Consider the following 23,869-nt stretch of genomic DNA (forward strand, 5'->3'; position numbering starts at 1 on the left):
GGATATTGCCAATGCCTTTAACACTCATTCCTATGTTTTACAGTTAATGTTCCCACACACCGCTACAGCTCTTAACTAATAAGCATTATAGCAACTGATTTGAGGTGTCCCAACGGTGCAATGAATATAGCATGATGGTGCAAAGACGAGATGAATTGTACTGTTTAACGTGCGGTTGTATTTGCTGCCGCACCAGACTACAATCCGTTTTCTATTAGAGGTGTCCTCTGTCCTATGCAATGCCTCCTGCGGGTCAGTTGGAGCAACTGATTATATTACAGCACGGACTATGACAGTCGGCACTTTCCAGTTGGTATACAGCTGTTGCCCAGAAACCGGTGTTCCCGCGGTTCTTATAGCTCCACCCACCTACCCCTCAGTGGGAAATACGTGTTATTTTGATGTCAAGAGAAGATGGCACATGCTCAGAACACCCTGCACATGCTCAGAACACCCTGCACATGCTCAGAACACCCTGCACATGCTCAGAACACCCTGCACATGCTCAGAACACCCATGAGAAAGTTCCCCAGGGGACCGAAATGTCAGGTCTCTGACACATCTATAATTTTATATAAAACACAGTTCAAAAGCAATAAAGGTGCAGTTGCACTCATCCTTTTTGTTCATGTAAATCCTTAGGTATAGGGTGCTAGTCAGAAGGGGGAGCAGGACTCACTGCTCCAAAATTCACATAGAAAGGCAAGAAAATCTTCCCCCTTTGTTCATGTAAATCCTTAGGCTGCGATTATAGTGCATGTGCGCGACCATGTGACGTCACGCGCACAAAACATGCACCCGGCTGGGGGTTATTGTGAGGCGATCGGGAGGTGTGACGGAGGCGTGGCGGACACATCATGCGGCTGGTTCGCCCTCATTCGCTGAACCGCTCACGTGACGCGGTCGTTGCGCGAAAAAAAAACCAATTTGAATTGTATTTTCAAAATTCGCGCGCGCGGTCGCTCTGCGCGCTCGCACGTTCTATGGGTGGCCTTGTTGAGGAACACACATTTGTGTTCGCGGCACGCGATGATGCGCGCGTCTGCACTATAATCACGACCCATGTAAACGGTGCTGATCAGAAGAGGGAGCAGGACTCCCTGCTCCACAATCCACATAGAAAGGCAAGAAAATCTTCCCCGCACTCGTTTAAATCACTGGTTCAGTATCTGAAAATCATTATTCACATTTATTATAAAGCAGCCAAAAAAACAGACAAAGAAACAAAAAGCACAATGTTTCAGGGCACCTGGCGAATGGAATACCCGGAAACGGTGTGCTTTTTGTTTCTTTGTCAATTTTTTGGCTGCTTTATTATGATTACCATACACTGAACCAGTGATTTAAATGAGTGCGAGGAAGATTTTCTTGCCTTTCTATGTGGATTTTGGAGCGCCTTTAAGACCATCTTAAAACCGACCTTGTTAATGTTTATACCTCATACATAAACCTTGGCCCCTTGCAGACGCACTTACCAGAACGCCCTCCTGCTGTCTCTGTATGTTCCTCATACTTACCAATTCGATTGTAAGCTCTTCGGGACAGGGACTCCTTTTCCTAAATGTCACTTTTATGTCTGAAAGCACTTCTTCCCTTTATGTATTATTTGTATTACTTTATTGTATTTGTATTATTTACATGATTGTCACATGTATTACTGCTGTGAAGCGCTGTGTACATTAAAGGCGCTATATAAATAAAGATATACATACATATTATTAGGACTTAGATTAAAATCTAATAACATTTTAGGTTTGAAATATGTGAAAATCCTAAGTGGTCCCCAAACATTTTCTCGCCACTGTATATATTTATGTAACACCCCTATCCTCCCCACCTCCGGTCAGCAGGCGATAGTGTGTACATGTGTGAACAAAGTCCTGCTCCGCTCCCGATGGGATAAGAGTGTCAGCTCCTTGGTCAGTTACCGGTGATCTCAGGGTTTCCGTTGGCAGGTTCAGGCCTTGTCTGTAATGTAGGGTAGTTGGGGGGTTGGAGCAGTGCTGCGCAAACTTTTTCAGCTGCGGCCCCCTTCCTGGGAGCTGTAGCATTCGTGCCCCCCCTCCACCGAAGGCACAGCTTCAAATGATGTTGCGGGTCACGCCACGTGACCCGACTGCGTCATTTGACGCTGCGTTGCCATGGCGACGTGTTGCCAAAGACCTGGCTGCCAGTAGGTAATTGAGGTTAGAGGCCTCACACCTCCCTCGGCATTAAATTAAATGCCTGGGTGAAGAGCGCTGGGTCCCTGTAACAGCCCGCGCCCCCTCAGCAAATTCTCCCACCCCCCTAGGGGGCGCGCCCCCCAGTTTGCGCACCGCTGGGTTGGAGGACAAGATAAGAAATAGGGCGCCTTGGGAGGGGCTATCCCACTGCGTGAGGATCCTTCCCAGGTGGAGGCGCTGTTAGCATATTTATTACACACACCCCAGGCTCCCAGCAGCGGAGGCTTAGACTCCTTTGAGCCACAGGTATTGCACCACACGTACAGTAGTCGCCTCATCTCCCAAGGGATGGGGGAACGTGCGCTACAGCACATACAGCTACAGCCGGCAGCAGGGGTAGGGTGTACATGTGTGAACAAAGTCCTGCTCCGCTCCCGATGGGATTAGAATGTCAGCTCCTTGGTCAGTTACCTTTGATCTCGGGGTTCCCGTTGGCAGGTTCAGGCCTTGGCTGTAATGGAGGGTAGTTGGTGGGTTGGGGGACAAGATAAGAAATAGGGCGCCAGGATCTTTTGCAACTCACAGGTATTTTATTGACAGGCACACCAGCTCCAGGCTTGCACAGGGTCAATTATTATCTTATAGAGCACAATACCTCATTAGACAGGTCCCCTGTATAATGCTCTCTTCAGGGCACGGTCCCTCAGCGCCCCTTCCCATTCAGGATCGGTACTTCTGGATCAGTCTTGGCCTCTAGTCTACCACAAATATTTTGGGCTTCCTAGCTTCTTGCACACTGCATCCCAAAATACTGCTTCAGCTGAATATCACTCAGGAAGGGTTTACTTCTATTCTCTTGGTCTTGTCTATGCCTCCCAGGAGCTGAGTTCCCAGGCAGTCTTTCCTTAGCTGTCCCTGGTCCTCACCCACAAAGGGAAGAATGAACCCGCTCTTCCCTAGGTGGGGGAAAGACTTCTGCCTTTTGCAGAATCCACACTATAACATACAGCAGGAGGGACAAACTATCCCTCACCCTCTCCTTGCAACTCCACAATCCCAGACTTGTGCCTGTAAAACTGCTACACTTTAGCAACTGAGGGGAGGTGATCTCACTAGCTAACTATTAATCTTAGCACTGCCTGCTCTTACCAGGACTTATGTGCCAGGCTGCAGGCTGGGGGGGAAATAGTGAGGGGCTAAATTTATATAGAATGAAAACCTCTTATCAGCACTGGCAAATGTATTTACCAGGAAGTAATACATTGAGAGGTACCTCTCGTTTTCAAGTATATCCTGGGCACAGAGTTATAAAAATACATGGTTACATTAAATGAACAGGTTTTACAGTCAATTCACAGGCATTTCATGGACAGATAAAGTTGGAAAATTGGGTACAAAGGATATAGGGCTGGTGAGTTTCAGATTGAAATAGGGCAGCTTTAACATCACTTAAACATCACCAAACATCAGTGAACCTCAGCAAACATCTCACACCCATTAGCTGCCCTTCGGCTGCGCCAAAGGCTGTCCGCCTTAGGGGAAATGCAGATGTACACTGGGGGTGTTGAGATTCAATGCAGATGTGAATGCAAAGTTCTTGGTCTTCTTTTCTCATTAACATTCCAGTGGATGGGGTTGTCATTCCACAAAGTACAAACAAATGTTAACCCTTAACATGCTGGTCTTGTGCAGAGCAGAGCATCTCTTGGGGAGCCCCATGAGGCTGTCCGCCTTTGGGGCTATGCAGATGTACACTGGGGGTGTTGAGATTCAATGCAGCTGTGAACACAAAGTTAAATGAAAAATATATAAACATATACAAAGGTGTTTATTTAGCCCTTAAAGCACACAGTTACCTGACGCTCCAGACTCCAGGGGGCCAGTTGGATGAATTAATTAATTTATTTACTCTTTGTGTTGTTTTTGACTACTTCCTGTGAATATAACGGACTATTGATTTCTGTTATCGTGCATTACAACTGCCTTAGTAGACGTTCTATCCAGTGAGTGCAGCCATTTTTTTGCGCACCGTATATGTGTATACACACACACACACACACACACACACACACACACACACACACACACACACACACACACACACACATATACTCCTCGCGGAATTAAAATAATCCTCCAAAAACTTTAGAGAAGTATTTTTAGTGAATAGAAAATAATCTAGCACAACCTCTGAGGGCTATTAACACGCAGTATGCTGCCTCCTTGACCACTGCAGTTATTTTTTTAATGATGTGTGTTTATTTTTGTATTTTTCTTCACCTACTGCAGGCTGGCAAACTTGGGGGCTAGGATTACCTTAATCGGAGCTAACAGAATTGCGTGTGCGTAAGTAATTTGGCGAAAATTGCCAATATAATTGCGTACGTTTTGCCAGCCTCTTCACCCTTTATTGAATAGGATAAAAAGGGCTTCATCAGGTTTCCGCCAATAAAACTTGACTTTGGACTTCATTGAACCTGGCCCTTTCGAGTGAAGAAAGTGGATTGATCAATTATATGCAGTTGTACTGTAACTCTACTTTTCTCACAAGATTACTAGTTACACCGTTTGTTCTCACCCATTCAATACGGTAAAATAAGCAGAATATTTTTGGCCAAAATACAGTGGAAGTCGCCACCACTTCCTGAAAAACAATAAAGAAATGTTAAGTAACAATTTTTTTCATGGAAGAAAAAAATAAAGTTCCTGTTGTTGAAGACAGTTTACTAACAATTTCTGCTAATCTACAAGCATCTGATCTCGCTTTTATATTTCAGTGTTAAACTGTTATACAAATGTTCTAGTTTTAATTTGTTTTGACATACATGACATAAGGGAGCAAGCTCATAAAACTTGCACTTTTACATATGTAGCTCCCTTGGGTATGCTAGATATTTCTTAGTACATTCTTAGGGTGACCAGATTTTCAAACTGAAAAACTGGGACACTTAAATTTTTTTATTTATAAAACAATATACATCACGTCACCCGTTGCCATGACAATGAAACACTGACGTCAGACGTTGACATGTTGCCATGACAATGTGGCATCACGTGATGCCTCGGCACCATATTGCGTCCCGTTGTCATGTCAACTTAATGCCGCGTGACGTCACGGAGCATCTCGTTGTTATGGCAATGTGCATTATGTGACATCGCACAGCCATGTTGACGGAATTTGAAGGGGAGGATACAGCCAAAGGCAAGATAAATAAATATATAATAAAAAGATCTTACATTTTTTTATCTCCGGGTTAGCTTTCAATAGAAGGTGGCAACCCTGGCTGCAGTGTGTGTTTGTGTGCACAGAGGTGGGGGCGGCAGGGTGTTTGTGTGCACAAAGGGGGGGGCGGCAGTGTGTGTTTGTGCACAGAGGCGGGGGCGGCAGTGTGTGTTTGTGTGCTCAGAGGCGGGGGCGGCAGTGTGTGTTTGTGTGCACAGAGGCGGGGGCGGCAGTGTGTGTTTGTGTGCACAGAGGCGGGGGCGGCAGTGTGTGTTTGTGTGCATAGAGGCGGGGGCGGCAGTGTGTGTTTGTGTGCATAGAGGCGGGGGCGGCAGTGTGTGTTTGTGTGCATAGAGGCGGGGGCGGCAGTGTGTGTTTGTGTGCATAGAGGTGGGGGCGGCAGTGTGTGTTTTTGTGTATAGACGTGAGGGCGGCAGTGTGTGTTTGTGTGTATAGAGAATAGAGGATTTCACTATCAGAAATAAATAAAACAAACCACTTTGCAGCCTGAAATCTGAAAGGTACTTTCTAATCTCTACTGTACTTAATAAAAAAATAATACATTAAATAAAATTACATAAATAATGAACACATTAAAATTAAATCATTAATTGACATTAATTAAAATTAAATAAAAAAATAAGTCATTAATTAAAATTAAGGCATTTAACAAATTTGACATTCCTCATTCCTGACCTGACCATGTGGCTTATGTATATAATTTTACAATTTGCAAACTAAATAGGGGAAATAGGGTGGTGTATTATAAATATACTGTATGTTACTACTTACAGTACTTATTAGCTCTGCTAGGAGGTGAATTAAGAAGATAGACAAGACCAGCGATTCCCAACCCTGTTTGTTTGGAGGAACGCTTGAAGTATTTCGAAAAATCTCGGGGAACCCTTATCTGGCTGACACATATTAGGCCGCACTAATAGTGCTGGCGACGTTGCGTCAAAACAAATGTATTGACCCTGTCGTATGCTCTTATAGTAGGAGCGACAGGACGGCGCGGCGGCTTGGTCGTGATCGCTGGAAGTCACTTCAATTTGATTTTTCCAGCGACCACAGCCTGACGTCAGCGTCGCCGGCGCTATAAGCGCGGCCTTAGGTTAATTTCACACCTCACAAGCCCCCTCTATTTCCCACCCTCTACCCATGAATTTCTCCCCTCCGTCTCACTCACTCTCCTCTCCTTCCCGCCTCGCATGTATTTATCTCCCCTGTGTCTTACTCCCTCTTTTCCTCACTCACTGCCCCTCTCACTCGTCCCTACCTTCCGTCAATTACCCCACTCACTCAATCCCCCCACAAAATACATACCAAAAAACCCCACCCCGCAATACATAATAAAAATACCCGCCTCCGCCAATGCATATTAAGAAGACCCCCGCCTCCCCAATACATTTTTAAAAGACCCCCCATACCTATTTAAAAAAATTGGGCTGCACAGGTAAAATCATCATCCTCATCCTCATATACCCACCCCCCGCATCTCCCATGTCTCCCCCCTGCATCTCCCATGTATCCCCCCTGCATCTCCCATATTTCTTCCCCCCCGCATCTCCCATATCTCTTCCCCCCCGCCGCTCTCATCTCTCCCCCCACCCCGCAGCACCCAGCTCTCTCTCCCCCCCCTGCAGCTCCCATCTCTCTCCCTCTCCCCTGCAGCTCCCATCTCTCTCCCCCCTGCAGCTCCCATCTTTCTCCCCCACCCCTGCAGCTCCCATCTCTCTCCCCCCCTGCAGCTCCCAGCTCTCCCCCCTGCAGCTCCCATCTCTCTCCCCCCCTGCAGCTCCCATCTCTTTCACCCCCCTCTGCAGCTCTCATCTCTCTCCCCCCTGCAGCTCCCATCTCTCTCCCCCCTGCAGCTCCAATCTCTCTCCCCCCCCCCTGCAGCTCCTATCTCTCTCCCCCCCCTGGAGCTCCCATCTCTCTCCCCCCCTGCAGCTCCCATCTCTCTCCCCCGCGCATCTCCCATATCTCTCCCCCCCGCATCTCCCATATCTCTTCCCCCCCCCGCAGCTCTCATCTCTCCCCCCACCCCGCAGCACCCAGCTCTCTCTCCCCCCCCTGCAGGTCCCATCTCTCTCCCTCTCCCCATGCAGCTCCCATCTCTCTCCCTCTCCCCTGCAGCTCCCATCTCTCTCCCTCTCCCCTGCAGCTCCCATCTCTCTCCCCCCCTGCAGCTCCCATCTCTCTCCCCCCCTGCAGCTCCCATCACTTTCCCCCCTGCAGCTCCCATCTCTTCCCGCCCCTGCAGCTCCCATCTCTCCCCCCCTGCAGCTCCCATCTCTCTCTCCCTTCCCCCCGCACATCTCTCCTACCAGGCGACTGCGGGTTCGGCGGAGGCACGCGCTCACATGCTGCAGGCACAGGAAGTGCCTTGAGCGGCTGTGAGCGGGCTTTTTCCGGGGGGGGGGGGGAGCGAGCCAGGGTGCCGGGAGGAGAGCGAGCCGGGGACCGGGTGCCGGAGGGAGAGCCGGAGTGAAGGGGAGCCGGAGGGTGGGAGAGCCGGAGGACAGAGTGCTGAGGTGCCAGAGGGAGTTCCGAGGTGCCAGAGGGCCAGAATGCTGGGGGAGGGAAAGCAGGGGAGAGGTAAAGCCCCTCCCCCGGCATCATCCACCAATCCCCTGCGGCCCGGCTAAGAATCCCAACCCCTTTGATTCTGAATCTCACCGGCTGGGTTACCGCATCCTTCTCTTCACCGCCGCCCCCACGCACCGCCGCTGACTCGCGCACCGCCGCAGACAACTAAAAAACGGGGCCAGTGAGAAAATCCGGGACATTTCCGGGACAGACCCGCAACCGGGACAGGACCGAAAAAACCGGGACTGTCCCGGCAAAATCAGGACGACTGGTCCCTACAGAGAGGAAAGGGGTTACTTCCTTTTACATGCCCTAGCTTGTAACCAATTCCAAGTAACTAATGTGAAGAAACATATTTCATGTTACAAGTCACATAGGATGGTCTTTGGCTAGTTTATGTGTTTCCAGAAGGTACTGGAAAAGTACACCCTTTTAAGGCAGGGGTGCGCCAACTGGGGGTGCTAGATTTTTTTGGGGGGGGGGGCACAGCGGTTGCTGAGGCCCCACACTCTTCCCCAAGGCACGTAAATGAAATGCCGGGGGACCGCGCAAAGCTTCTGTAACTTCCTTTACCGCGACTCAATCGGCTTGGGCGACATGTCGCCGAGGCAACGCGGCGTCAAATGACATCACATGACCCGTGGTGTCATTTTGACGCTTCAACTAAGTAAGGGGGGGCGAGAGCAATGAGGGAGAGCAGGCAGGGGGGGATGCAGGGCAAAAAGTTTGCGCACCCCTGCTTTAGGGGTTGACTTACAGTAGTAGTAAGACCTTCTCTTTTCCTGCCCAGAAACAAGAGTATACCTTGACATCTTCCTCAGATCTTAAGTGGACCCACGTTGAGGGGATCCCCAGGGCTCCTAGCCCTGTAATAGGGGTGAGTAACCTTTCTTGTTTTGTAGGTTAGGGCACGTCTCCCAGTATAGGGGTCCTTTAGACACTACACCAAATCAGGATCCTGCCACAGTAGGGAGTGGGCTCTTCATAGCTGGGGCTCATTGAGGAGACCTGGGGGAACTGCTAAGGAATTGCAGGAAAAGGTTCCAGCTCTGTCTTTCAGAGTAGAGGAAATGCTTGAAAGAGAGCTGCAACCTACCGTACAAACCTCATGGTTGAGGAAACCTGAGTGTAAAGTGTCTGCATGTAACCTGAAAACCTGTTCTGTTGCTGGCCTGAAACTTGACCTGTTAATAAAGTTAAAGGAAAGTTCCTGGCGCCCTGTTCTATTATTGCTCAACACCCCAGCCTGCACGAGGTTCCAGCACCCTGAGATACAAGGTAACCGCTGAGCATCACCTGCACACACAGGAAATCTTCACTTTAGGAGATAGTGAAGCACCTTTGTGTGGCCCCTCTTCTATTGGCCAGGGGTAGAGGTGATACACCTAGATCATTTACACGTCTACAGGGAAGATATTCCGATATGTCTATTGACCTCAAACCCTCCACCTGCAGTTCAGTTTGAAGACTCTGATTGTCTCTTATTTCCACTTTCTTAAAGTTAGTATATCTAAAACGGAGTTCCTCATATTTCCTTCCCCATCTGGTCTAATATAACTTTGCTTCATCACTGTGTAGCCCCCTTTCCCCGTGACTAAGGGAACTATGTGTGCTGATTACCTGTCTGGCGTACAAGAGGCCTAATCCTCCGCCACTGGGAGCCTGGGGTGATCGTGTTCTTTCTGGATACAGCGCCTCCACCTGGGAGGGATCATAGCGCTGTAGGATGACCTCTCACATGAACCAATACAGTCACTGAATTACACACAGGTATTTACTGACACATATAACTAAATAACGCAACCATACAAGGCCCCCACAATACAGTACCCACACAATATACACCACCCCGGTGGAACCTCCAAAGTAGTTAGGATGCCCTGGGCACCTAACCACCCTGGTGTCCACAGAGTCAGGTCCACCCAAAGTGTATGTGGAGTAGCGCTACCCCTGTGTGAGTCGTTGGTGCACGTGGGTACCTTCCTTTCTTAGGCCAGACCAGGCCAACTTGGAAATGGTGGATCAGCAGAACCGCACTGTGAGCCCACGATGCGGGTCGTCCAAATCCTCTCACTCTCTTCTTGCCAAAGACGTCCCCCTCTTGAGGGAGCTCCAGCTGGAGTGTCTCCCTTTAAGTCAATGCGGTGGCTTGTGGTCTATGCCCAGACCGCAGGCAGCAGCTCACCACGGGGCGTCTGATCACTGATATTGTATTGTATTGTATGTCTTTATTTATATAGCGCCATTAATGTACATAGTGCTTCACAGTAGTAATACATGTGGTAATCAAATAAATAACAGATCATATAAATAACAGGTCATGGGAATAAGTGCTTCAGACATAAAAGTAACATTAAGGAAGAGGAGTCCCTGCCCGAGGAGCTTACAGTCTAATTGTTAGGTAGGGAGAACATACAGAGACAGTAGGAGGGAGTTCTGGTAAGTGCAGGGGGACAAGCTTTATGTATCATGTGTTCAGAATGTTCACAGTGCAATTCGTATGCTTCTTTAAGGAGGTGTGTCTTAAGGTGGGTCTTAAAGGTGGATAGAGAGGGTGCTAGTCGGGTACTGAGGGGAAGGGCATTCCAGAGGTGTGGGGCAGTCAGTGAAAAAGGTTTAAGGCGGGAGAGGGCTTTAGATACAAAGGGGGTAGAAAGAAGACTTCACTAAGGTGCTAAGGGGAGCGTCCCTATCTGGGTCCTTCCCTGCAGCAACCACAATCTGATGGGGCTGGAGCCTAGCTGGGACTTTCGGGGCAGATCTGGCCTCGTCCGAGAGCCACTGGCACCCGAACACTACCTTCTCTGCTGACGTCCCTGAGCCATGGGTAATATGGGCACTGCAACTTTGGGACTGTGCATGCGCATTGCTCCTATCGCGCATGTGCGAGCACTCAAGATGGCGGCCCTCGCTTGCCGGCTACGTCGCGGAGCTCCGGCACTCCGACTGACAGGTACACCGCAGCCTCCCCCGCCTGGGACAGTGGTAAGAGTGGGAGCTGGGCTATAACTGTAATCCGCACCGCCGCCTATCCAGTCACGACTAGACTCGTCCTTCTCCTTTCACACGCATGCTTTTGCTATCATTGTTTCTTCTTTCTCTGTAACTTCGGTTTAATGTGCCATCTTTCACACCAAAGCTAAAACTTTACTCCATGCATCTTGAGTATTGTAATCTACTACTGATGGGACTTTGTCTCACAACCTACTGCCTTACAGTCTTTCCAAAATGCTGCAACCAGAATCATTTCACTTTTTCACAGAACAGTGTCTGTTCATCCTTAAATTCCTCCCCTGCCTTCCATTTCTGTATCACAGTTCTCCTCGACTTCAAATTCATCTCTTCCTGTATTAATTTCTAGCTATACCCCCTGCTCGTCTGCTGTGCACTGTTCATAATGGTCTCCTTCCTGTCCCCTACCACTGGAACTACTTCACACAATGGGGCCGATTCACAAAGCAGTGAAAAATCAGGGTTTTTGCGTCCGACTATGAGGCCTATGCACTAAGCAGTCATAAAAAAAAAAAATCGGCATCAAATTTAAATCGCCATTTTTTAAAGCGTTGCTATCACGGTTTGCAGAAAGGCCCGAATACCAGTGATAGCAACTTTTGAACAAATGGCGAGTAGCCGGCAACGAGATGATCTGCCCTCCGAAAAGGGCTTACCAGACGAGTTGATTCTGCTGCAGAGAGAGATACCGGCACTCCATAACGGGGCCAGTATTTCTGGAAGCATGGGGTCCCCGGACCTGAAATCAACGGTTCTGCTCCGGAGACCCCTTGCTCATCTACACTAGTAATAAAATTAAAATATAAGGGTAAAAGGGGACGATAGACAGCACTCTGATGGTGTCACTCAGCACTCCACACGAGCAGCTGAAGGAGCAGAGCCACTGAGGGTTTGACCACTTCATTTATTTTTCTCATTAACCTTTCACTGACTGTGTGGACTCTTGGTGCTCATATGCAAGCTGCTTTCTTGCAAGCTGTGTTCAGCTTTAACTGTACCATTAGTGGATTCTTGCTGCCCTGCTATTAGCTGTTTAGCTTTATTTAGCTTACACTATATGTTTACTAGCTATTTTCAGGGGTGTCTGATTTGACCAGGTATAGGGGAAGGGAGGCTTAGGGAAGTACCTCTCGGTCCTTTTGGACCAGGGGGAATGGGCCAGATGAAGAGGTAGTCCCTCGAAACGTCGCCCCCCTAGCATACTTTCCGTTCTCCGTTTTTTTTTTTTTTTTGTGTATATTCCTTGTGTTTCATGTTTTTTCCCCTTTTCCTTCTTTCCCCCCCCCACCCCTCACTTTGTGACATACCCATTTGTGATACTGTTTTCTGCAAACACATTTGATTTATTTCTGGTTCATTTTATTATTAAATGTTTATTCTGCATTACAACTGTTTTCATCATTTAGCTATTAGACAGTGAGTTCTGGTACTTATGTAGATTTGTTAAAATTAAAATATGTTGTAAGCACCAATGCACAACACACCCCCCCGTGCTCCCACATAAAACCATTATTTATTTATTTGAACACACGATTTATAACATAGGCCGGCAGGGTCCCAAGGTGCTCCCCACGGGCGTCCGTGGGGGTCCTCTGTTGGTCCCAGTGGGTCTACGTTGGCCTGTGGTACCATTCATATTGTTAAAAAAAATAAAGATGGCCTACATTTCAATAAATACACCCCCCCAACACATAATGTACAGTAATGTCCAAAATAAGTATTATCCAGATATGGATAATAGATAATTTGCCCATTATTAAACTAAACATTAGCCATGCAGCATAAATAAAGTAAATAAAAAACGTTCTACTTACCGCTGCCATTATGAAGGGCGTCCTCATCAGCATACTGCAGAGCCATGTCCTCCATTGCTAGAAAGAATACATTCAAAAATACAATCTAATGGCCCCTAACCACATAATCACCTTAGCGGTTAATAACCGGTATGGTAATTAAGGGATTTTATTTCTTTAATTGATTGGCTAGTGCTTTTATTTAGGTAATTGCTTGGTTGGCTAGTGCTTTTAATTTTTAAACGCACCCGGGAGGCCTAACCACCCACTGTGACGGTAACTTTGTGACAGGCTATTAATAATACACCACAAATATACCTGGGTTGAACTGAACAAGGCTTAGATATGATAAAATATAATTTATTCCTTGAAAAAGGTGAACACACAAGTTATATAAATAACAAACAAAATATGCACTTACTTAAAGTTGGAATGATGAAATAATCACGAAAATCATGAATCTTGATTAGCAGTTCATACAGCAATCTCAGAATGACACAAGACACGAAAGACAATAGCCATAGGCTGAGCCTGGTTCTTATACAATTATTTCCCATTGAACACAACCTAAACCCAGCCCCTCTCATAAATCAGTGGTGAGGTTGACAGTTTTCCCCAGAGTAAAACTCCTCCCACCTAAGGACATTTAAAAACGGCTTTTCCTATCTAAATAACTTCATAACTTCAGTTCAGTAGTACTTACTGGCACGTGAGCCATATTAATACATTCCGGCACGCATGACGCTCCCAATACGACTAAATATTACCGTGTAATATTAAAATTAAGAGAGCTATTAATATCTGTCTCTTAGTACCTGCTAGACATCATGTGTCTGTAATCCTTATGGGCGAATCAGTCCCACGAATACACATATGTAGCTTTTTGCACGTTCAGCTGAGGACATCTCATAATATTCTTATATTTAATAAGGTCACTCATTCTGATATCTCCTTGGGTAACCGCACCCCTGGCCCCCATAACCCCTGGTCAATAAATCCTTTGAAGCAGGGACTCGTGTGTAGAGAACATTTGTCACAGATGCTAGATTTCACACCCAGTGCTCCAGACATTGGCCTAGCTGTCTCTACCAGCAATATACGCTTGGTCTGCCAATTAGGTATTAACATACTGTACACTAAACCCCCTCTGTACTTTTCACACCCAACTTCAATCAAGCCTTTTGAAGCCCAGATATTTCTGAAAAGACACCACACATATTTGTATTTTCCTAAACTGTAGCTCATTAACCCCTTAATCCCCAGTGTGTGTGTGGTGCAGACACTGGCACAGAAACAATACATTTATACAGGGGAATAAACAGTTGGATGGCTGAAGCAAGGCAAAAACACATTACTGGACCCCAGTCCAGTTAACCCCTTGCTTCCCAGGTGAGAGTAGAGGGTGGCCAAATGGGGTGTAACCCCTTTTATCCTGGGCCAAATCCTCTCTCTCATGACACCTCCCCTGCTCAATGGGCGCCTTGTGCCCCAGCTGCCTCCCCTGGCACTGGGACACCACTGGCATCCTTGAAGCACTCAATAAGTCCTGAGGGGTTGGCCTGGCAAAATTGTCCTCCGGCATTGTCCAGTACATTGTCCTGGCCATATTGGATAGTGAAGTCCAGATCCTGCTGAGCAGGGCTCCAACGTGGCCGCCAGGCATCCTCCTTTGCCACCCTCTGCCCCCCATCCAGTGCCTGGTGAACCAAGCCCATTGTGAAGGGGCACCTCTGCAGACCAGGCTGCATACTGCCCAGAGACTGGCATGTCTCTGTACCAGCGAGAGACCAGCTATCAAGCACAGACTGTCGCTTTCCTGTCAACCAAGTCTGGGAAAGAGCTATGTCACTATCCTGTAGGGACCCTACCTGCCCTGGCCCTGTGCCCCCCTGTAGCTGCTCCGCTATACCCTTGTCTATCCTCCCTGGCTCTAGGACAGTCCCCACCCCGAGTGGCATCACTTCTGGAATCCAGAAACCACCTGGGGTGCTGACTCCTACCCTCTCCTGTGCCCCCTGGGACAAGGCAATCTCCCAGTATCCTGTATTGGGGTCCCTGGTACCCAGGTGCTTTGCCCCCGCCCTCTCAAAACTGAAGGCCAGGAAACAAGCACCTGCTACCACCACTGCTGCTAGGGCCAGCATCACTCCTCTCCACTCCACTGTGCTGCCCTTCCTCCCTGTAGCTACCCTTGGTTGCCCTTGGGACAGAACCCTCTGCTGTACCCCCCTAGCCCTGGCTACTGCTCCTGTCTACCTACCTACCCACAGCCCTACCTCTGGGAACCCTGGGGGATCTGTCAGGGGGGTCACTCCTGGCAAGTCAGAACAAGGGGCCTCCTGCCTACCTAGCTCATCCCTAGCTTCTGCCAGCTGCCTGACACCCCACTGACCTCCTATCTCCCCCTGCTCCACAGTGTCTCCCTGCCTAGCCTCCCCTAGGCCCAGCACCTCAGCCCCTGCTGATGACTCCTGCTGCTTACCTCGATGCAGCCCACCTGCACTCCTCTCCCCCCTGGGCAATCCCAACCCAGACCCTGGAACAACCTGGTGCACCTACCTCCCTGACCTTGTCTCCCCCTTACCAGGGATGAGCTCAGGGGCACCTCTCCAGATGCAACCGCCTTAGCTCTCGGCTGGCAGGTATCCCTGGGGTGGCACAAGCTTGCCACTTCCCATGATACCCCCAGCCCATAGCCAGGCTGCAACAGGGGGTTGCTGATCTTAGAAAACCCCTGAGGCTCTGCCAGGGTAATGGGGAACTCTAGCTGCCATACCTGCTGCTTTCCCTCTCGGCTACCACTAGCCCTTCTTCTCCCACTGAGATCTGATGCTGGCTACCTACCTGCAGCCTTCCCTCACTCCGCTTCTCCCTAGCTAATCCTAACCTGGATCCTAGGGACACCTGAGTGAGGCCTTCTCCCCGACACTGCCTCTCCATTACCAGGGATGAGTTCAGGTTTGCTGGTGCAGATGCACCCACCTTAGCTCCTGGCTGGTAGGTGATCCTGGGGTGGTCTAACTGTGCCACTGCCCCGGATACCTCCAGCCCATAGCAAGGCTGCAACAGGGGGGCTCTTAACTGAGAGTCCCCTTGATGCTCCGCCAAGGTAATGGGGAAGCCTGGCTGCCCTACAAGCTGCCCTTCTTCCCCTCCCCTGGTGCCCCTATCTCCTGCCACCCCCCGGTCACCCCTATAGTGAAACAACAGGGTACAGTCATAGGAAAAAATAAGTCAGGGTCAGTCTGCGACTTGGTCTGGCTTACCTCGCTGGTCCACGCATAGACCGCCGCCTTCGTTGGTCCCGATTGCAGGGGGACTGGAGTAGCCGCCGCCTGCATCATCTGGGCCGGGCAGCAACGGGCCACTGCCGCAACAGCGCCCGGGCTTGGTACAGGTAAAACGGTGCAGGACAAGGGTCCCAGGTCTTTGTGGAGTAACACGGCTCTCGCCAGACCAGGTAAAATAACCCCCTCCTGCAATCCCTGTCCCTCCCCCCACTCAGAAAGGGCTCCGGCACTTTGCTGGAATCGCGGCTCTTCTGCCGCCGTCGCCGCCATGGGCGAGCCCCGGGTAGCTGCCGCAACAGTACCCTGCTTTGGTGCAGGGTCGCCGGCGTGGATTGTGGGGCTCCGGTCATCGCTGGGAATCGCCGACTCCACCAAACAAGGGGAAACACCCACCTCCCGCACACCCCAACCCTCCCCCCAAATAAAATTGCCGCCGGCAGGATGCCGGAATGGCGGCTTCTCCGCCGCCGCCGGTTCGCCGCTGTGATCTGATGGATGGCCGCCGCTCTCCGCCGCTAACGGGGTCATCTCTTCCGCAGCTCGTGAGCGCTGGCCCTGATGAGCTTCTTCGCCCGGCCGCGCACGGTCCGGGCATTGGGCTTTATTGTGGCCCGCTTTGTGGCAGTGGTAACACCGCCGCTTCTGCCGGAGCTTCTCCGCCGCCGGTGGACTACCCCCCGCAAGAGGCTGCTGAGTCCAAGGCGGAGTTGCTCGAGTGCCGGGTTCATTCCGGAGCGTCTCCACCACCGTTGGACTACCCCCCGCTAGAGGCTGCTGAGTCCAGGGCGGAGTTGCTTGAGCGCCGGGCTCAGGGAGGGGCTAAGTGGGTTGGGACAACGCCAGCTTCAGGAGCTCGTTCCGCTCCGCCTGGGACCACATCCCTCCACACGCAGACAACAGTGAAAGCTCTTCCAGAGAAAATGGACTGGCCGTCTCAAGGCCGTTACCTCTCCGGCTGTAAAACTCTCGGGGTCTCCGCGATCACCCGCTCCCTCCACAAGTCTCTGCCATCCCGGAGCTGGGTCCATTCCCTGCTCTCTGGGTGGTTTGATGGTTACAGCGGCTGCAGCGGTGGTTCTTTGCTCAGCCGGCCGGGTTTCATGCTCACCGATCGCCGCCTCTCTCTCAGCCTTGCCGGCTGCTGGTCCCCGCACCGACTTGATGTACTCATCCGGTCTCGGTGCCCGGCTCCAGTCACATGGATGGCCGGCACTTTGGTTCTGGAGGCAATGCTTCTCACAAGTAGGGGAACAGTGAGGAGGTGCCATATCTTGTGTTATATGTTGTACACTGTGTGTTCAATATCTTTAGCCCCAGGAACTCGCAATTCACCTCGAGTTCCAACTGTATTACCGAGTCCCGCAGTACACGGTAATATAGGTCCAGTTCAGTCCCGCCGCTGCCACCAGTTTTATTAATAAGCCTGTGACGGTAACTTTGTGACAGGCTATTAATAATACACACCAAAAATATAACTGGGTTGAACTGAACGAGGCTTAGATATGATAAAATATAATTTATTCCTTGAAAAAGGTGAACACACGAGATTATACAAATACAACAAAATATAGGCACTTACGTAAAAGTTGGAATGATGAAATAATCACGAAAATCACGAATCTTGATTAACAGTTCATACAGCAATCTCAGAATGACACAAGACACGAAAGACAATCGCCACAGGCTGAGCCTGGTTCTTATACAATTATTTCCCATTGAACACAACCTAAACCCAGCCCCTCTCATAAATCAGTGGTGAGGTTGACAGTTTTCCCCAGAGTAAAACTCCTCCCACCCAAGGACGTTTAAAAACTGCTTTTCCTATCTAAATAACTTCATAACTTCAGTTCAGTAGTACTTACTGGCACGTGAGCCATATTAATACATTCCGGCACACATGACGCTCCCAATAAGACTAAATATTGCCGTGTAATATTAAAATTAAGAGAGCTATTAATATCTGTCTCTTAGTACCTGCTAGACATCATGTGTCTGTAATACTTATGTGCGAATCAGTCCCACGAATACACATATGTAGCTTTTAGCACGTTCAGCCGAGGACATCTCATAATATTCTTATATTTAATAAGGTCACTCATTCTGATATCTCCTTGGGTAACCGCACCCCTGGCCCCCATAACCCCATGGATGGCTGAAGCAAGGCAAAAACACATTACTAGTCTCCAGTTAACCCCTTGCTTCCCAGATGAGAGTAGAGGGTGGCAAAATATCCTCTCTCTCATGACACCCACCCCGGACCCATTGATTGCCATAGTAGTACATCATACCCATATAATATGGGCATGATCAGCTACTATAGCAGTCAATGGTCACCCTAATACAAAAGCATGAAGGCCAAAATACACAATAATAAAACATATACAACAAGCACCTAAACCACCACATTTTAAAATTAAAAGCACTAGCCAACCAAGCAATTACCTAAATAGAAGCACTAGCCAATCAATTAAAGAAATAAAACCACTAGGCATTCAATACAATAATTAAAACCACTAGGCAATCAATTACATAAATCATACCACTAGCCAATCAATACAATTAATACCGAAAACAGTAACCAATACAACAAATAATTAATACAACCACTAGGCAACACATAAATTAAAACCAGTAGCCACCAAACTACATAATTAAATAAAATCGCTAGCCAATCTGTAAAAAAATAAATAAACAAGCCGTCACAATTCAAAACAATTTAATCTAAACAATAAGCAGAAATAGAGAATATAAGTCAATAGAAGAAATGCATTTGGCCAAAAATGCATTGGCGGCCACTGTATCCTTCTGTACCCTAAAGAGGCACAGATTAATATTTGCAGTCAATGGGCAATGAAAAACAAATAAATCCAATCAAAAAACCAGTAAAAATAAAAGTACATACATTCAATATTTATCTTACCTTTAGAAGCGTTGGCCCTCCGAATCCTGGGGAATCAGCAAGCTCTCGTACCGTGACATCATGAAACACAATCCAACGCCATCCATCTTGTAGATCCAAGACAGGTCACCAAATTCTTCTCTTTTTAATCTTATCTCATGTTCTTCTTTCTTCATCTGTGATTTATTTCTTGATTTTTTTTTTTTTTTTTTATAACTTTGCGTTTATTAGAAATTTTTCATTACAAGTTGTATCGTGAACACAGGTAACATATACAATCACAGTATTACATTCAGGTACAATACATTTATCCTCTCCTTTGGGCGTGGACGCGGGCTCACAGGGCTTCTGTGTTATAGTCGGGGATTTCTTGATTTTCTGTAAGGATCCAGGAGTCACGCCGTCCTCGGCGCGCTCCCCCCTTACCTCAGACTACGATCGGAGGTTCCGCTACCTGCAGCACGTCGTCGGAACCCGCATCTACCCTCAGCAGCACTGTGCAGAAGCGCGCATCCAACACTCTGCTTAATACAGAAGGAGAGGGCCCCGCCCCCAGGTTGTGCCCACGCACAGGCACCATTGGTGCACGACTTGCGCACATGACACGCACGAACAGCGCACGCAAGCTCCGCATCAACTGACCTCATTGGCAATTCAGCCAGCACCAGTCTCCTGCATCGCTATACCCAATCTCTCTTACACTGAGGACGCACCTCCACTCCGCCTCTCCTCTCATTGGTGCCTCTCCCTCATATATACTTAGCTGTGCCACTGGCACATTGGCTGAGCATAATCATAGTTGCATTGTGTTTAGCTCTCCCCTGCCTCCACAGTCTTGCCTTGTCCTGCTGTTCCTCGCTCTGTGTACCGACCCGGCTCCACTTTTGGACTCCGCTCTTCCGTACTCCTGACCCCAGCTCTACGACTATCCTCCTCTCTCCAATCCTGACCTTGGCACCCGGACAACGACCATTCTCACCTCTCCAACTCAGACTACGGCTAATAGTACCTGCAATGATCCGTACCTCTCTATCCCAGACCCTGGCAATATACCGACTATCCGTACCTCTCCAACCCCAACTTGGCTACCTCAACTAACCTACACTCCAGACGCGCCCTCATGGCTGTGGGTGGCGTTTCTATCCATCCCCACCTCAGCCCCGTGGTCCCGCCTTGTTTGTGGTGAGCACAGCATGACATTTTCTTTATCTTCTGTCTTTATCTTCATCCGTTAATCCAATAACCCCATGTTAAATCTACGATGTTGACCCGTCGGCTTCTTGAGCTCAAATGAGACATCACGGCCTTAAATATGGCCTGCGATGTCACATTTGGGAGGCAAATGGCTCACACCCCATCTGTGAGGGTCAGGAGAACTGAGGTGTCTGCGTTGGTAGGGAGACCATGACAGGCTTTTGATGATCATTGATACTTAGCACCTCCAGCTGTAGTGAGCTCCAGGATGTCCAGAGATCAGTCCACACTTAGCACAGTTGTTCCCTCCTCCCCAGGGACTGACACTTAAACAGGAGTATGATGACACAAAAGGGATCTCTATTCAGCATTCACTGTAGATCTTCTTTACAGCGGTGCATCAGAGGATACCAGGCCTCTGGATGGTGCTTGCTCTCTGAGTCTGGAGCATCGAATAATTTCGGCTTTTTTTTGTGTTTAGATTTTTAATGATGGGAACTTTTGTATTGCTTTCAATTATTTATTTCTGTTACTTTTTGTTGTTTGCTTTTTAATAATGGTGTTTATTTGGAGTTTTTTTTTATTAATTGATTTTTTTTAGTGTTTGGATTTTTAATTCTGGTGCTTATTTGGTATTTGTTTTATTGATTGCTGGTAATTATGTTGTGTTTACATGTTTATTGTTGTTTATTTGGTGATTGTTTTGATTTAATTGGATATTGGTAGTGGTTGTGTTTTTTTTATTAGGTTGGCCATTGGCTGTGATATTGGTAAATCATACCCATATTATATGGCCATAATGTACCACTGTGACAATTAATTGGTTTATTGGCATTTGTAATGTATTCATTTTTCTATATAATGTGTTTTATTTTGAGACTGTATTTTTTTTTTAGCTTCCGCATTTATTGCTATAGTGTTAAAGCATGCCCATATTCTATGGGCATGCTTTAACACTATCCCAATCAATGGGTATTGGGGGTAGTATTCTTGGGGCGGATGGTTAGGCTTCCCGGGTGGGTAGCAGGGGAGGGTGGGTTAACCCCTCTATTACTATGGCGGTTACTAACCGCTAAGGTGATTTAGGGGTTAGGGGCCATTAGTTTGTACTGTATTTTTTATTGTACTTTTGCTGCCACGGACAGGGAGGGTGATGAGGATGAGGACAGCCTTCATCATGGCAGGGGTAAGTACTGTACAAGCTTTATTTATTTTATGCTGCTGGTTAATGTTTTATTTTAAATGGGCAAATGCACTATTATCCATATCTGAATAATAGTAATTTTGACCATTACTGTACTGTATGTATTTGTGGGGGGTGTATTTATTAGAATGTATTGCACAATTTTTTTTGCGGTACAGGATTGGTACCCGCGGGGACCACCCAGAGGCCCCCGGACATCATCTGAAGGCCCCCAGACACCCGCGGGGACCACCCGAGGACCCCCAGACACCTGCAGGGACCATCCTCAGACACCCGTGGGGCCTTCGGACACACACGGGGACCACCTGGAGGCCCCTGGACACCCGTTGGGACCACCCTAGGAAGCCCAGACACCCGCAGGAACCAGATGGAGGCTCCCAGATACCCAAAGAGACCACTTGGAGGCCCCCAGACAACACCTGGAAGCCCCCAGACACCCGTGGGGCCCTTGGACACCTGCAGGGACCACCGAGGTCCCCCAGACACTCCGCGAGGACCACCCGAGGACCACCAGACACCCGCGACCACCTGTAGGCCCCCAGAAACCCGCAGGGACCACTTGGAGCCCCCCGGACACCCGCAGGGACCACCCGAGGACCCCAGACACCCGCAAGGACCACCTGGAGACCCCTGCTGGCCCCTGGCATTAATGCTGTCCAGGAAAAAAAAAACATGCTTTCATGCATGTCTCCATCTCTTTTGCGCCAGCCTTTAGCTGTTGAAAAAAGAGGGCGAGCTTTTATAGTACGATTCAGTTATCACTGCTTCGTGAATAGCTGTTACTGTCAAAAAAACATCGGGTTTGCCATTTTATGGCCTATTGGACAACTTTATTTCCCACTGACTGTTTATGGGTGATAAAAAGCCATTATAGTGCGATACTGCACTGTTATCACTGCTTTGTGAATAGCAGAACAGGCAGTATCGCGCTATAAGGGCATTTATCGAACTTAAAACCACTTATCACAGCTTTGGGAATCGGCCCCAATATATTCCTTCTACTCCACACTCTGTAGCATATTCTCTTCCTGCCTTCCAAACAAACAAGAGAACACACTTTCTAAATGAAGCATTTCAAACTTGTTCACTGTGATGGGGAGGAAAGGGTTAATACCTGATTTGCCATGAATTACTGTTGTTGCCCTGTCCCCGCCATTTTTATTCCCCATGTGCAGGCCATTCCCTGTCTGCAAGGGTAAAGACAAGATACATTGCTTGCCATACCCTCTAACCAACACATGATAGCAGATCTTAAATGTAAGGCAGGATGTATTTTTTTGTAAGTCCAAGCAGGAATTTCTTGGACCTCCAGCTGTGATATGGGTGAATGAGCTTCGGTATTTTTATGACCAAGCCTCAAAGGGTTGTAATTATTTTTATGATGGAGCCTCAAAAGGCTCCCACAGATTTAGAGTCCCCCTGTCTAAAAGAGTGTCATTTATGACAAGACCCAGAGGCCCATAATGTATACAATACTGGCATACTGATGCACAGCAGATGTCAGGCTAGTGACACCTAGGAGTCAGAGACCAGACACAGTGGCCCCAAGAAATGGGTGTAGCCCAGGTATGCTAAGTGGCATGGGCGTCAACCTGACCCATGGACCCTGCCCACCGGACAGCGCTTTTGATCGGTCTTAGGAACTATGGTTCACTTGGCTATTCGTGGTTTTTTTTGTTCCCACGAGGGGATTGGATCCACATGTTAAAGATTGCTTTGGGCAGTCTATAAATGTGGCTTCCCAATTATTCCCAGTGTGATTCCTAAATTTTAATCCATGATGTAAAGATGCAAGACTTTGTTCCAGTACAGCAGCAACCAGTCCAGGAGTGAAGGGGTTAACAACCACATAACCACAGGACTTTTAAAACCAAGGCTGCATTTCTTGCACTGGCAAGCAAAGGACAATTTCTTTCATTCCAAGGACAATTTCTTTCATTTCCTTCTCCCAGTGAGTGTTTTCAAGTATTCTGCAGATGTCGTGTGTTTGTCTATTAAGGAAATAAATCACAATTGATTTTGCAACTTGTTCTGTTCAATCAAGAACCCAGAAATATAAATGTGTTGATAAAAGTTGGTGTCATCGTGACATTCACCCCGTACCTTCTCCAGCAATTACCAACAATCGTGGCCTGAAACTGCCATGCACTGCACCCCATACCTCTACTTTCTCTGTACGTCTCCCAACATACCATTTAGATTTTAAGATTCCAGAACTTAGATTTATTTTCCTGTTGTGTGACTTGGTTTGGAATTTACTGTATTATATTTCCCCTGCATTGCAATATTTGATTTGTAAAGCACTGCATACATTGCTGATGCTGTATAAGTAATAGTACACATACTGTACATATATTGTTTCTCTTTGGTGTCCACAAACATTACATCACATCATGTGAGATCATTGTAAGTTTTCTATGTTTGACGCAGACTTGGACACACTTAAGGCTTTTTTTCTTAAAACAAACTTTAAAAAAAAGAGAAAAAAACTTTTTTA

General features: G+C 48.0%; 1 long non-coding RNA gene across 2 annotated transcripts in view; it reads right to left on the reverse strand.

Annotated features, from left to right (window-relative positions):
- Positions 1–2,745: 2,745 nt before the first annotated feature.
- Positions 2,746–23,869, reverse strand: part of LOC142488611 (uncharacterized) — a 53,522-nt gene continuing 32,398 nt past the window's right edge. The window contains exon 3 of one of the 2 annotated variants that reach the window (XR_012799530.1): positions 2,746–3,944. This is a non-coding gene — a long non-coding RNA (uncharacterized LOC142488611). Of the gene's footprint in view, positions 3,945–4,686; positions 4,810–23,869 lie in introns of those variants that run through there. The other variant, XR_012799531.1, reaches the window with a different exon arrangement.

The sequence above is a fragment of the Ascaphus truei genome, chromosome 2 (genome assembly GCF_040206685.1).
Source record: "Ascaphus truei isolate aAscTru1 chromosome 2, aAscTru1.hap1, whole genome shotgun sequence".
NCBI classification, from domain to species: Eukaryota; Metazoa; Chordata; class Amphibia; order Anura; family Ascaphidae; genus Ascaphus; species Ascaphus truei.